The 16324-nt window shown below is 32.2% G+C and overlaps 1 protein-coding gene across 2 annotated transcripts in view; it reads left to right on the top strand.

Annotated features, from left to right (window-relative positions):
• The window catches only part of Prr16 (proline rich 16), a 287956-nt gene that overhangs the window by 12751 nt on the left and 258881 nt on the right, over positions 1-16324 (top strand). The gene's annotated exons all lie outside the window — the stretch shown is intronic.

The following is a 16324-nucleotide window of genomic DNA, read 5'->3' as shown; positions in this document are numbered from 1 at the left end:
GACTTCCCCATAGCCACCCAGTGACTTATCTGTACCAAGGTACAGGTTGGTGTTACCTTTGCCTTTCCTACAAATTTTACCAAAATACCACTTCAGTTCATTAATTTGGACCATTCTTCCAAAAAAAAAAGTGGTTGCTTCCCCACCCAGCAAGAAGTCAAATGTTCATACTTAACCTTCCCACCTGACAACTCATAGTCAAATCTTTACTGTTTGACTTTTTCTGTGCCCCCAGTGAGAAGCACAGGGACCATCATGGACAATCTATATCCTTTGCATTCTTTTATCCAACTTGATATCTGTACTCCTCATGTTTATTGTCACTATGTCTCTTATCTTGTGTTTGCTTATCTTACTTCATAATCATTCTCTCTGCCTTTTATTTCTGAAAGCCTATTAACTTTTCATTGCTGGTTACAAACCGTGTAACCTTCAATTCAACATTTTAAGTCTCATTTTCATTATCTGATTAAGAATGGGAACTTCAGTAGCTAATTCCAAGTAATACTTATTAAGAGTATTAGGGGCTGAAACCAATCACTCCACTTGTATGTGAGACACTGTATTTTCTAAACTGCTCAGAAAAACTATTAAGTGTTCTCCACTCTTGCTGGGTATGTGGCACACACCTGTAATTCTGGTGACTTGGAAGGCTGAGACCAGAGGATTGCAAGTTCAAAGCCAGCCTCAGCAGCTTAGTAAGGCCCTAAGCAACTTAGGGAGACCCTAATATAAAAAATGGACTGGGTATGTGGATCACTAGTTAATCCTGCTGAATTCAATCCCTGGTACCAAAACAATAACAACAAAAAAATTCTCCCTGCAATCATATACCATTTTTCCCCACTTTTCCATAGATAACTCCTATCAGCATACAATAATAAATAATAAATCCCTTTCTTGACCCCCTTTCCCCTGAAAATTACCATTCCGTTTATTTGCTCTATTTTATAAAAAACATGAAATCATGTATATTTGTTATCACCTTTTCTTCCCTAAATTTACTCCAGTCTGTCTATACTCTCAACACTACCAAAACTGCCTCTACAAAGTTGTCAATGGCTCTGTTATTTAATTAAATGGTTCTCACTTCTAATAGTAAGCCACCTCTTGGTAGCACTTGATAGTCATTTTTATTACTCCCTCTTCACTTGGCTTGAAGAATTTCAGACTATTTCACCTCATTGATTTTTCTCTCTCTGATGTCTTTACTTATTCTTTCTCTAGGATATCTTAACTCAATTTTTAATTTTTTAAAAATTTCACTTGTCTTGTTGGTCCTTTTATTTAGTCTTGTGAATAAATCCCACCCTGAGTCCCTGACTCTGAAATGTGTATATCTAGCGCAGATCTTTCATCTGAACTCATACTTGTGTAGGCAACGTTTTATTCTGCATCTCTACTAGGAAGTCTATGAGGCATCTTCACCTCACAGTGTCCAAAACTGAGTCCTGATCTCCTCCTTACTGCACAGCTAGTCTCCACAGCCTTTTCCATGTCAGTTGGAGGTGTCTCCAGCCTTGAAGCCATTATCAATTCTTTGTCTTATCCATTATATCCATCTCACCAGAATGCCTGGTTGGATCTAAGTTCAAAATCCTTCCAGAATCTGACCAATTCATAACTCCTCCAGGGATAGTACCCTGATCAAGGACAACATCCTCTCTCACTGGGATTTTTACAATACTTCTTGACTCTTTTCCTCCTTTGCTTACATAAGTCTTTCCTGACACTCAGCAGTCAGGGTAAAGTTAGATCATTTTACTCTTTTCAGATTCCTGTAGCAATTTTCTCATTTCACTCAAAGTGCTGACAGTGGCTACAAGTCCTTGCAAGATTTTCCTTTCTTCCCTGTGATCTCTTTGACTTTTTTTTAGTACTGTCTATCTGGTTTGCCTTGTGTCTGCTGCAGTAATTTTGCTGCTCTATGAACAAATGTGCTATGCTCATTTTCATGCCTAAGATGCTCTTGAGATGATTCCTTCACCTCATTCAAATTTTGTTCAACTGCAAACTTGCTGTGGTCTATTCTGGTAACTATATGGAGCTATAATTCTTGTTTTACATTTTCTCTTTTCCTTAATACTAATCAGCTTTTGATACACTGAACAACTTATTTCATATGAAATATGTGAAATGTTTGGTTCCCATCGCTAGAATGTCATCTTCTGGATGTTGATGACCTCTGTTTTGCTTCTTTGTGTATATAAAGTTGCTAGAACAGTGACTGACATGCAGTGGATGCTCATTAAGTGAAATTAATAAATAACTGGATCTTTTCAACTCAAAACTTATCCTCCAGAAGATCTCAAGGTCACAGCTATCACCTTTTCTTCCCATTGCATAGTCACAGAATGAACATATAATAGATACTTATTAAATACATTTCATGTGGATTCCTGCCTATTACATATGTAGTGATGTGTACATTGGCTGTAGGGAACTATTGTTTTCTCTACTTTGATTTAATAATTTATTACTTTTGTTAAACCCATTCCATTAAACTCAACCATACTCTTATCTTTTGAAATGATCAAAGAATCTTTCAGCGAGAGCTAATATAATGAATGCTTACTATATCAAAATTCTGAGTTTAAAAAAAAATCAACTTGTTAAATCTTCACCTTTGAATTTCCCATTGAATGGCTTCTAAGTTTTCCCTCCCATATGGAAATTCTGGAGACATTCTGTCTCTATAAACTGTAAATTTGGCTTGGGATCTCAGAGTTTTGCCATCAGAAAAAGTCTGGTCCCTATTTAAGAGTATCCACTGTATCCTTTAGGCACAGGGATGGCAAACTACTTGATATACTTAAAATGATATCTCCTAAATCAGATATATTTTCTTCTAATAGAATATGTAAACTAAAATGAGGAGAGATATCTAATATTTTGCAGCATTTCCTTTTTTGGCTTAAATATTGTTTTTTCCTTGCCATTACTCTTTTCAAATTTTGTACTAACTGGAAAATGACACATAAAAGGGATATTGGATACTGTCTACATTGAAAAAAATAGAAGAAAAGAAATAAGCAATCACTTTTACGAGACCCAATGTTGTGCAAAACTCAGGAAGGAGGTGATATCAGTGTTTGGCTCTCTTTTCTTCTTTTATACACTCTCTCTAGTGTTCAAAATATGGGAACTTATACTTAGCCTATACAGATGCTAAAGTGCAGATATTAATGTAGAAGTAGGGTCTTCCTAATCTAATGTTGTTTTATCAGATTACAATGTCAAGTTACTGAACTTTCAGGTATTGTATGCAAAACATTCTTCTTCCTTTAACTATGAGGATCGGTCAGTCCTGTCCTGTACACAGGCATGTTTTCAATCTGTGCACTTCGTTCAGGGAGACTATTGAACTTCTGTCTTTAAACATCATGCTGTGCTGCAAATTTTCCTCAGTTTAAATCAAAGTTCAAGTTTTAGTTCTACAATTTGAATATGAACAAAAACTTTCCTACATACTAAATGTATGCAAAGTGAAAAACACTATAAAATAACTAGAAAAATATCATTGAACACAGAGATGAAAACATTTATGTATCATTTTGCTTTAATATAATGAAATGCTATTTAAATATATTGATTTTAAGCTGCTTTAAATAACCAAAATATCTCTATAAAAATATATATACTATCTTCATTTACTATAGAATATCAGTACATGCCAACGTGTAAAAGAGGTTATTGTACATTTTAAAATTAAATTATTGCTGTTTGCTGAATTTTAAAAATCAAAGATTAATGTTTGAAATTAATTGTTATAAACTAATTTGTAATAATGTTTCTTACATTTGTTTTATGTCCTCTAACTTTTGGGCCACTTTGATTCCTTCTAATTCCGTTGTTTAATATCAGATGAAGTTGAAAAAAATAGAAAAAAATAAATTATTTTCACTTATTTTCTAAGAAATCGTTTCCTATATTCTGTTCACATTATGTTAAAATTATGAATACATTTTAAAATGGAATTCAAAACTTAAAATTCACCCTACAACATTTCTTCAGGGAGATTAATATTTGATTCTTAAATCTTATTCATATCAGACTGCATTATCTACCCTTGGGGAGACTTACAATGTTTTAATATACACAATAATATGTCATAGCATGTGTGTTTGTGGTTGTTTCATTAATCACAGACAGTATGCACCAAAATGCTTGAGTGCTTAACATCTGCATTGTGAAGTCACTAATGCTCATAATATCTAATGAAATCTGTTACTTACCCAGAGCCCCTTAGGTTACTTAAGTGTTGTGACTCACTGCATATTCAACCAATAACACTTCTAGAACATTTGGGGGGTTTGTGGGAGGGGTAGTCGTTGAGAAACTATCAAGGAGAATTTTTATCATGTTTTTCTTTTGTCACTCCTTGAAAAAGTGAAGTCCTAGCTTGTATATTAACAATTTTGTGTTACCTAATGGAGTTAACTCCTATAGTGTACAGTTTAGCTCTTTCTTACATTTGAAATGTCTCTAGTCATGTTATGTTATTACTGGTTTCTGATATGTGTCATCTTTTCTTGGGAAAACTGATGAGGAAAGGGAATTTTATGAAAAATCACTAACATCTGAACAGAGTTGCTGCCAGAAAAGAAAACCAGACCAAAGGTTATCATTGAGTAGAGAATATATTATAAGCTTACATGGGACACTATTGTTATAATATTTAGTGAACTTTAGTGAACTTGAAGATAAGTCATTTGTTATGGTTTGGATGTGAGGTACCCACTAAAGCTCATGTGTGAGACAATGCAAGATGATTTTAAGGAAAATGATTGGGTTGTGAAAACCTTCATCAATCACTGATTGGTAACTGAAGGTGGGTTCCTGGTGGGTGCCTTTGGGGTATATATTTTGTATCTATATGAGCTGCTTCCCTCTGCCAGCCTCTTTGACCATGATGTTCAACCTCACCTCCAGCCCCAAGGAGTGGAGCCAGCTGTCTATGCACTGAGGTCTCTGAAACCATGAACTCTCAAATAAACTTTTCCTTCTCCAAAGTTGTTCTTGTCAGGTCTTAGTTGCAGCAGTGAAAAACTGACTGAAACACCGTTATTTATGAGATTAGTACAAGATGATGATTTATTTAAATTGTGAGTAAAGCTAAACCAATTAGATGTTCTTTAGTTGAAAGCTTAATCACCTATGCAATTTTAAGATATTTGTATTTCAGGGCTGGGGTTGTAGCTTAATGGCAGAGCATTTGCCTAGCATGTGTGAGGCACTGCATTTGATCCTCAGCATCACATAAAAAATTACAAATAAATAAATACAATAAAAGTACAAAATAAAGGTATTTTGCCAGGCACAGTAGTGCACACCCAGCAGCTCAGGAGATTGAGACAGAAGGATCTTGAATTCAAAGGTAGCCTCAGCAAAAATGAGGTGCTAAGCAACTCAGTGACACCTGTCTCTAAATAAAACACAAAATAGACCTGGAGATGTGACTCAGTGGTTGAGTGCCCCTGATTTCAATCTCCGGTACCTCCCCTCTCCCTCCAAAAAAAAAAAAAAAAAGATATTTTATTTCATTCTATACCAACTGTAAATATATGAGAATGATTCAATCCATGTCTCAAGAAGTCCTCTTTTAAACAGTGAGTACAGTGCTCATCAACATAACATTAATCTGAAGTACTTTTTAATGTTAAAGTACATAGCAGGTAGTACTTTGGTTGATGTATTTCCTTTGATATTTGTTAATTTTCGAATTAAACACAGCTACTTTACCAACTTTTAAAAATATACCATTGCAGATATTGGTTCCAATATTAATAAAGGAATGGAATTTAATTTACATGTACATATTATAAAATTCTCCAGAAGTCTTTGGAACAGCTTTTGGTTTTTGAAAAGTAGGAGTCAAAGTAATAATGAGTTACATTAATATCTTTCCTCTAAATTGCAGAAAGCACATTATGTTTATCAGTACAGGCAGAACATGATACATTAACACAGCTAGAAGTATAATTTTAAAGTAAAATGTTTCTATGAAATTAAGAAAAGCTTCCTAATAAAAGTAACTCTTACAGTGTCATAAAAAACAGAATTTTGTTAGTGGCAAAGAAAATTTCAAATTGTATCATTTTAATAAAGTTAAGTGAAATTTATTGGCTTAGAAAAAATTTCTATTTCAAAATTAATTTTGAAATAATTTGTGATTATAGTGAAATAGGTTTCCATTACTCAAGAGAACCAAGAAGTATCCAATTTGATGTAATATCCAATCTTTCTAAAAGGAAAAGGACTAATGGTTTCTTTTATGTTGTTGTTATGACTGCTACAGTTTTTGTATTTTTTAAACAAAGTTTATTATGGTTGCAGAAATTACTCATATAACTATTCAATACAAAAAGGTGAAAATGCTATCTTTAATTGTGTATTACAGTTAAATATTTTTTTCCTTACAATCATGATATTAGCTTTATAAGGGTAAAATCTTTGTATGACTTTTTTATATGGCTTTACCCTATTAGCTTACAGCAGTGCTTGTGTAGTAGCCTAGCAAAGTATATTTACTAAAGATTTATCTCTACATATGAAATTTAAAGTGTGTTTCTTGACAAGTATATTTAACTCATATAGAGTAAATGAGGAATTTTTATATCTGAAATCAACAAAAATTTATGTAGTCTAACATAGTGTACTGTTGAAAGCAATTTGGCAGGGAACTCTATTACAAAAAGTCACTTAAGGCCCAGGCTCTTGATATTTCCATTTTAACAACATAATGTTGTTTAGGGAAAAAAGAATTTAAGGAGAATTCATACTCATACTTTGTGTTTAGTCTGCAAGTGAAACAGATAGCCTGTACATACAGAAATGTAGCCCCAATAGAAATGCAGGAGTAATAAAACCTTATTAACTATGATGGGAAAGAAATCAGCCAGAACTTGATGAATACAGTACTACCTTGGCCACAACTTAACTATTTATGGATTCTTGCTTTTCAATATAAGTTTTGTGTATTACTAATTGTATCCAACAGATTTTACACACATGCACTCACACACATATGCACATGCACATAAGAATTTTGTTATAGAGAAGATCTATCAAACTCAACACATGGGCATTATTTCAAAAACTTACTAAGATAAATACCCTGCTTTTTGGAAACTGTATGTCAGAACTATAATTCCGTAGAGAAATTTTACAAAACATTGTTTTTGATCATATAAATTGAGTAAATGTCAGCATGTGTCATAAAATGAAATTCATCTTTAGTGGAGTCTTTAGCCTACACTATATCAGGGATACATCACTTTTGATTGTACTTGTCAGTAAAAACTTCAATAGAAAAATAATGTGCCATTTAGTTTATAATGGGTTCAAATTCGTGAATGCCTCAGATGCCAGAGCATAACTAAGAACTTGAAATTATATGAGCAAAGAATGTCTGGAATTAACAAAGTGATTCTTAACTAATTCGCACAAGGATCATACACTAAAATAAACTTACTTTATTTCAGTCAGTTTTAACTTGGTTTTAGCTGGCAGAGAATACTAACAATCTTAAGCTTCTGTCCACAGAAGTTTACAGAGCAAATTAGAATGGGTTGCATGTATAAACCACCCTCCCTCAAAGTATTCATACACTGACACTACTGTGAAACAGTACACAGCCCAACACTAAGGAAAAACCTAGAATGACTAATAAAAACAATCAACTGTACAGTTGATAATGTTTCTTACAGAAGGTAATATCCCTAATCCTCAATTATTCAAGTTATCCAAGTGAAATTAAATTTCCATTAGCATATTCTGTTTTAAAAAGTGAGAAAATACATATTTTAAATGATTGTGAGATCAAGGACTAAAAGTGAAAAAAAAAGTTTCATTTCCTAAAACTATGAGCTTCAGAAATATAGGATTTCCAAATATATCCTCTTTCCCATCATTAGAATAAATGACATAATTCTGCTTTGAATAATTTATATGCTATATAGATTTTTATATTTTTTCTTATAAGATGATAAAACAATTATAAAATTGGCACCAAGTCTGGTAAATAGTTTTAAATTGAATATATTATATATGTTTTATATAATTTAATTATTTGTTATATAATTTAAATATAAGTCTATAATTTAAAACACACACACACACACACACACACACACACACACATATTCGTTGACAGAAGTATGTATTCTTCTATGGAGGATGAGGTATATGTGTCCATCCCTGAACTTAAGAGAAAGAATCTATTCATACTGATTGAAATAATTTGGCTGATTTTTTGACTTGAGTATAATTATTTTATTTATATATATAATTTTATTAGTATTTCACATGTTCAATTTGCACCTCTGTATAGCTACAATGAAATATCAATTAACTTGTTAAACAGTGAAATTTTATGAATCTTAACCCACTCAAAAGAGATAATTTTAAAAGACTTACCTGTTTCATGTATAATAATTGACTTTTGTTTATGATGCAGTTTCTGTAAATTGTTTTTCATAATTCCAGAAAGAGAAATAAGACAACTACTGATTATCTTCAATTTTTTGGTGCCGTTTGTGAAAATTATAATGAGGTCATACGTGTAATCAGTTACCTTTTTCAGCATGTTCTTTGGATGCACTTTAAATCATTATAAATGCCAACATTAAGTAGGCATTGGCAGGATTATATATGGTCTTATGACATCTGCTGTTTGTATTTGTTATTAATTTGCTGAATTCTCTTAAATGGAAGCAATACTATATCATGCAAGCCATAGTAAAATTCTTCATTTTGTGTTACTAGTGAAATTTGCAGATGTTGGTGTAAATTGTCTGTACTCAGTTTCTAATGTTTCTCTGTTGTCACATGGAGTATAACATGAGAAGTGACTTGAAAAATGTGGAAAATGAGTTCCTGTGATAATTTTCCTAGAAATATTTTAGCCTGATTTAAAAAATGCATCTGAAATATTGTACTTTAATCATAGTAATCGTTTTCTCTTCTTCTGATTAACTTTGATATAAGACTTACTGAGCTCTATTTTTACTTTTATCATATTATTTTTTAAAACTGTCTAACATTCTAAAGGAATGACACTACTTCGTAAATCCTAAACCTTTGATAACAAACTTTATTTTAGTAACTGATTAATCAATAAATTTAGAGTGACACAATTACCTGTATACATAGTATTATAAAATTATAAATTTATTTAGTAAATTATACTGTTCAATCTCCTTGTTTACCTTTCTTTTAATTCATATTCATATGTAAGACATGTAGTGTTCATTTTTATGAACACTTTTGGGCAACTTTTGTAACATATTGTTTATTTAATTTTATGTTTTTGAGTTTTAGGTAAAACAAAAGACTTTATTGATTGTAATAGACTACTATATAACAAAACTGTTGCACTTTTTTATTGTGTTATTTAACTGAAATCTTTAAGTTGATATAATTTATTTTTTTAACGTAAGTTTTTTGAGAAAATTGTAGATGCAGAAGCATTTGCATGAAATAATAGATATCCCATTTACCTTTTCCCCCACACACATACTTGGTAACATCTTGAAAAACTTTATCATGATATCATGACCAGGATATTGATATTGATACAGTTAAGCTACAGAGCCATCCGTCACCAAAGGATCTTCTATTGTCTTACAGCTGACCCACCCTTTCTGTACCCTCCCTGCCCACTCTGACCACTAACAATCACTCATCTGTTCACTATTTTGACATTTATCTTTTCAAGATTGTTGTGTAAATGAAAGCAAACACAATATGCAATCTTTTAGATTTTTTCCACTCAACATAATTATCTGGGGATTTGATGTTTTATATGAATAAATGTTTCATTCCTTTTTATTGCTAACTAGTCTTCTGTGGTATAGCTGTACCATAGTTTGTTTAACCACTCATACACTGAAGGATATCTACATTGTTTCCAGGTTTGGGGTATTAGAACAAAGTTGCTATAAACATATATGTTCAAGTTTTCATGTAATCATTAATTTTTATTTACCTGGAAGGAATGACCAAGCTTGCCATTGCTGGATCATACGGCGCAAGTAGTTTTATAAGAAACTGTCAACAAGTTTTCCAGAGAGGATGTATCATTTTTCAATCCTAGGAGCAATGTGCTCCAGTTTCCCAATATCTCTGCTTCCTCACCAACATTTGTGTCAGTATTCCTTCCCCTTAGCCATTCAGATAGGTGCATAGCAGTGATATCTCATCCTGGTTTTGCTTTGTATTTCCCTGATGGAAATGATATTGAGCATCCTTTGATTTGCTTATTTGCTTTTCATCTACCTACTTTGGTCGGGGGTACTGAGGATTGAACCCAGGGGTGTTTTACCCCTGAACTTTTTATTTTTTTTATTTTGAAATAGGGTCTTACTAAATTGCTTGGTACCTTTTCTAAGTTGCTGAGGCTGGCCTTGAACATGTGATCCTGCCCCAGCCTCCTGGGCTGCTGGAATTATAGGCATGCACCATCATGCCTAGCAAGTTTTGACAGTTCTTTATATATCCTACATACTTGTCCCATGTCAGATACAGGGTTTGCTAATATATTTTCTTATACTGAAATTTGTATTTTCACCCTTTTCATAGGGTTTTTATTAGAGTAAAAGTTTTAAAATTGTGATGAAGTTCAATTTTTTATCAAATGGGTCATGCTATTGGTGTCAAGTATAAGAACTCTCTGCCTAAGTCTAGACCCCAACGGTTTTCTATTTTCCTTGAAAGTTTACAGTTTTGCATTTTATTTTTCCATTTGTGATCCATTTTGAGTTAGTTTTTGCATGAAGTGTAATGCAGGCTGAAGTTGGTGATTTTGCCTATGAATATTTATTTGCTTTAGCACCATTGGGTGAAAAGGATAACTTTCTTCAATTGAATTACTTTTGTGCCTTCATTAAAAAAAAATCATTTGGGCATGCATCTTTTTGTTGAGCTATTTATGGATTTTCTCTATATTGCTGACTGGTGTGTGTGTGTCAGTCCTTCCACTGATACTACATAGTATTGATTATTGTATTGAAATTGTGTAGACTGATTCTTGCCACTTTATTATTTTATATTTGTTTTAGCTTTCTAATACATTTGCTTTTCATATAAATTTTAGAATAATCTTGTTGGTATCTGCCAAAAACTTTTTTTGGGATCTTAATAGGAATTGTGTTAAACTTTTATAAATTTGAGGAGGATTGACAACCTTACAATGTTTAGTCTTCCTTGTCAGTTATTGTTCAGGATACAGATCACATATCTGTTTTGTTAGATTTCCATCTACTTTATGAATCATTGTAATAGTATATTATATTTAATTTTGGTATCCACACAGTCATTTCAGGCATATAAAGATAAAATTAATTTTTGTGGGTTCTGTGACCTTGCTCAACTAATGTACTTCTAGGAGATTTTATGTTTTGTTTGACTTTTTAGATTCCCTGGGATTGTGTATGTAGACAATCATGCTATTCGTAAACAAGGAAATTTTTATTTCTTCCTTTTATAAAACTGTGTCTTTTATTTCCCTGTTTTGCATTATTTCACTGAGTAGATCTTCAAGAATTTTATGGTAACAGTGGTGAGTGGATATCCTTTGCTTTTGCCTAATTAGAGGTATGTATTCACTTTTTCAGCATTAAGTAAAATATTAGTTTTATATATTTTTGTAGACACCTTTTATCAACCTACCCTAAATAAGTTTCCTTTCTACTTCTATTTTTCTGAGCATTTTTGTCATGAATGGTGCTGCATTTTGTGCAATGTGTTTTGCACCAATCCATATGATTGTGTGATTTTTTTCCTTCAGCTCCTATGGTTGATGAAACCAGCCTTACATACCTTAGAGAAACACCACTTGATTGTGCTGTATAACAACTTTTATGTATAAGTGAATTCTATTTTCTAATACATTATTAAGGATTTTTGTATCAAAGTCATGTTATGACTTTGGTATGTAGACTTTGTACTATTCTTGATTAAATTTGATTTCAGGGTGACACTAACTGTACAAAATGAATTGGGCTCGGGTATGCTCCCTCTTCTTCTCTTTCCTGGTAAAGATTGCATAGGATTTATGTTAACTACTCTATGAATGCTTTGTACAACTCTTTGGTTAAGCCATTTGGACCTGGATATTTTCTTTTGAAGGAAATTGTAAATAATTCAATTTCTTTAATGGTTATAGGATTATTCAAATTATCTGTTTTATATTGATGGTGTATGATAGTTTATGTTTTTCAAAGAACTGGTTCATTTCATATAAGTTTTTAAATTTATTCCTTCATCAGGTACCTGAAACCTATAGTGATATCCCCAATTTATATTTATTCATATTATTGATCATTTGTATCATCTCTCTTATTTCCTTTGTTAGTGTTTTTAAAGATTGGTCAATTTTATTTTTCTTGTCAAAAAATGAACTCATTATCTAATGATGACCAGTTAATTAAATTAAATTAATGATTATTTATTAGACTGTATATTTTCCTATTTTTAATTTTCATAATTTATACTCATTTATTATTAAGTTCCTTATGCTACCTTTGGTTTACCTCCTTCTTTTTGTAAGTCCTTGAAGGGGTAGCTTAAATCCTTAAATTTTTATCTTTTTCTCTTACTAGAGAGTGTAGTTTTCCACACTTTTCTCTCAGCATTGCTTGAGCAATGTCTCACATATACTGATAATGTATATTTTCATTTTCATGCTGTTTTTAAGTTTACTTGAGATTTCTTCTTTAACTCATAGATTATTTGGAAGTATATTGTTTAGTTTCCAAGTATTTGGATAGATATTTTAATGTTCCCTTTGTTATTGATTTCTAATTTGATTCTAATAAAGTCAGAGAATACTATCATAATTTCAATTGTGATAAAGAAGTTGTGGCTTATTTTATGACCAAGAGTAAGGTAAATCTTGGTACATGTTTCATAGATCCTTGAAAAGAATGTGCATTCTGTGTTGCATGGTGTTCTGCAATGTTGATTAGATCCTCTTTTTGATGGTGTTTTTGAGTTCTTCTATAACTTTGTTGATTTTCTTTCTAGTTGTGCTACCAATGTTGATAGCTAAAATTTCCAACTATAGTTGTGGTTTTGTCTATTTTACTTTCAGTTCAATCAATTTTTGTTTTAGCTTTACCACTGGTTTTGGTGGATACAAATTAGGATTGCTATATCTTCTTGATGGATTGTTGCTTTTATTACTACACCATTGGCTGGAGAAAATAATCAAAGAGACACAAAAGATTTTAAATAAAAAAATATGCATCAGAATATCTGTAAGTTTTCTATTATATATTTTCTTTCTTTATTCCTTATTTTTATTTTTTATTAGTGTGCTCTTACTTTTTTTATGGGAACTAACCAAATGTATTAATTTAAAATTGATAAATAATCCCCAAACATACTATTTACCAAAGCATATATTAAAGGTGGAAATTTAACCCATTTACTACATACAAGAGTTAGTTAAGAAATAAAATATTCATCTTATTATCTTTATTATTCCTCAGGCAGAAAATTCCTTTAATATTTTCTTTCTGTGACAGAAAAGTTTTAAATGATAGAAGCAGGAACTGTAATAGAAAGAAAACTGGTATAGAAAGAGGCTATGTGCCTAAATATCAAGCCACCTGGCCTGGGAATCCAGAAGTCTTGGTTTATATTCTAACACAGTTACTAACCTACTAACCTTGGGCAAGTTCTCTAATCCTTCTTGAAGACTATTTTCTTTTTGTTAGTTGAAGCATATGATGTTGATATTTTTGTAGGTCAAAAACTGTTCCATACCAGTAATTTCTAGTTCAGCCTAATAAAAAATGAGTAATAGACTTTCTCCTAACAATAACAATCCATGGGTCTATTGTGAAGTTAATGCTATGTGTCAAAAAAATAAAAATTTTTTCTTATACAGATGAGCTACTTTTTAGGAGGTAAAGGGGCTCCCCTGGTCACACCAAAACTTTCTCATATTAAGTAGTTGTAGTAGAATGATTAGTACAGCAAACCTAGACCTTATCCTTTCCTTTAAGAAATATTTTCCTGGTTTATAATCCCATGTTATGCATTTAAAGCATATGAAATACTAACAGGCACTAGTTTAAGTTAATTGTTACACATTAGGTTAATCTCAGTGAAAATGTCAAATTCCACCAATAAATCTGAGAAAGTTTAAGAATAAATTAGTAAATATGAGTAGTGAACATTTTTGTAAATGTCATCAAAAAATCTAACAAAGTTGCATCATTTTCAAACTCCAGGGCCAAGATTTCATGTTTGATGAAATGAGGAAAAAGAGGAGAAAGTGTATTAAAGTATTTACCTCAAAAGAAATGCAAATTTTATGTGGGGGTTGTTGTTCATGCCTAGAATCTCAGTGACATGGAGATAACAATTTCAAGGCCAAACTTGGAAACTTAGAGAGACCCTGTTTAAAAAAAAAAAATAAAAAGGACTAGGGATGTAGCTTAGTGGGAGAGTGCCTCTGAATTCAAATTTAAAAGGGAATGGTGCAAATTCTAAAGATTTAACATGTTTTTTAAAGTAATAATATTAAACCGAGGAGTGATAACTGGATAAAAAAGTGGGTCCATTCCATGTTTTCTGAGGAATCTCCATACTGCTTTCCAGAGTGGCTGCATCAATTTGCAAGTCCACCAGCAATGTACAATATGTCTTCTTCCCCACATCCAAGCCAACACCTATTATTGCTTGTGTTCTCGATAATAGCCATTCTATGTGGAATAAGATGAAATCTTAGGGTGGTTTTAATTTGCATTTATCTAATTACTAGAGATGTTGAACACTTTTTAATATATTTGTTAATCACCTGGATATCTTCTTCTGTAAAGTGTCTGCCCTGTTCCTTAGCCCATTTATTGACTGGGTTCTTTGTATTTTTGGTGTAAAGTTTTTTAAGTTCTTTATAAATTTTGGAGATGAGTGCTCTATCTGAAGTGCATGTAGAAAAGATTTTTCTCCCACTTTTTAGGTTCTCTTTTCACATTATTGACTTTTTCTCTAGCTGAGAAAAAGCTTTTTAGTTTGAATCCATCCCATTTATTGATCCTTGCTTTCATTTCTTGTGCTTTAGAAGTCTTGTTAAGGAAGTTTGGTCCTTACCCCTTATGCCCAAAGGACTTAAAATTAGCATACTGTAGTAATGCAGCCACATCAATGTTCATAGCAGCTAAATTCACAATAGCTAGATTGTGGAACCAGTCTAGATGCCCTTCAATAGATGAATGGATAAACTGGTATATATACACAATTGAATAGTATTCAGTCAAAAAGAAGAATAAAATTATGACATTTGCATGTAAATGGATGGAGTTGGCGAATATCATGCTAAGTGAAATAAGCCAATCCCAAAATCAAACACCAAATGTTTTCTCTGATAAGTTGATGATGATACATAATGGGAGTTGGGAGTGGGGGTAAAAGAAGAATGGAGGAATTTTGGATTATGTAGAGGGAAATGAGAGGGGACAGGGGGCAGGGATAGGAAATATGGTGGAATGAGACAGATATCATTACCCTATGTACATGTATGATTACACGAATGGTGTGAGTCTACATCATGTACAACCATAGAAATGAAAAGTTGTATTCCATTTGTGTACAATGAATCAAAATGCAGTCTGTAAAAATAAAATAATAATAATAATAATAATATTATATTAATTTTGCAAATTCAGCTAAGTGGTAGAGTGCCTCTGGATTCAATCCCCTGTATTGCAGATTTAAAAGGGGGTGGTGCAAATTCTAAAGAATTAACATGTTTTTAAAAATAATCATATTATATTAACTTGCAATTTCTATGAAATTCCATAATTTTACCTGCTCTTATTTAAGGGTGAAAAAAAATGAGTTTGTTGATAAGAACATGAATGACCTAATAGAAATAAGAGTAGACACACAGTAATTTCAGGAAAAATTGAGAATTCAGTTGCTTTACTCCTAACAGGTATTGAAAGAAGAAGGCCAGGAGATTCAGATAACCTCACAAGCCAAGAACATTTATTGTTACTCAACAATCTCACTTCATTGGGGAAATTTTGTTTGTAAAATAATCCAGCTGTTTTTAGACATAGTGGTATTTGGCAGAGGTTCAGACTCCTCCCATTTTCCTTCTGCCCTGGCTGTGATGCTGATTCTACTGGAGGCAAAACATTAACTATGTTGCATCACCTCAGCTTGGAAGACTGTCCTTGGCAGCACACTAGAATTGGTAAATGTGTTTGGAATTCCTCCCAGGTGTTTCTGAAGCATGGAACTGATATGACAGCAAAGAAATTGTGGGGATATATCTAGTCTTTTCTACCTATCTTGAAGCTGCCTGCAT

This window comes from Sciurus carolinensis, chromosome 6, assembly GCF_902686445.1.
Source record: "Sciurus carolinensis chromosome 6, mSciCar1.2, whole genome shotgun sequence".
Taxonomy (NCBI): Eukaryota; Metazoa; Chordata; class Mammalia; order Rodentia; family Sciuridae; genus Sciurus; species Sciurus carolinensis.
This window is presented reverse-complemented; position numbering and strand designations above follow the sequence as displayed.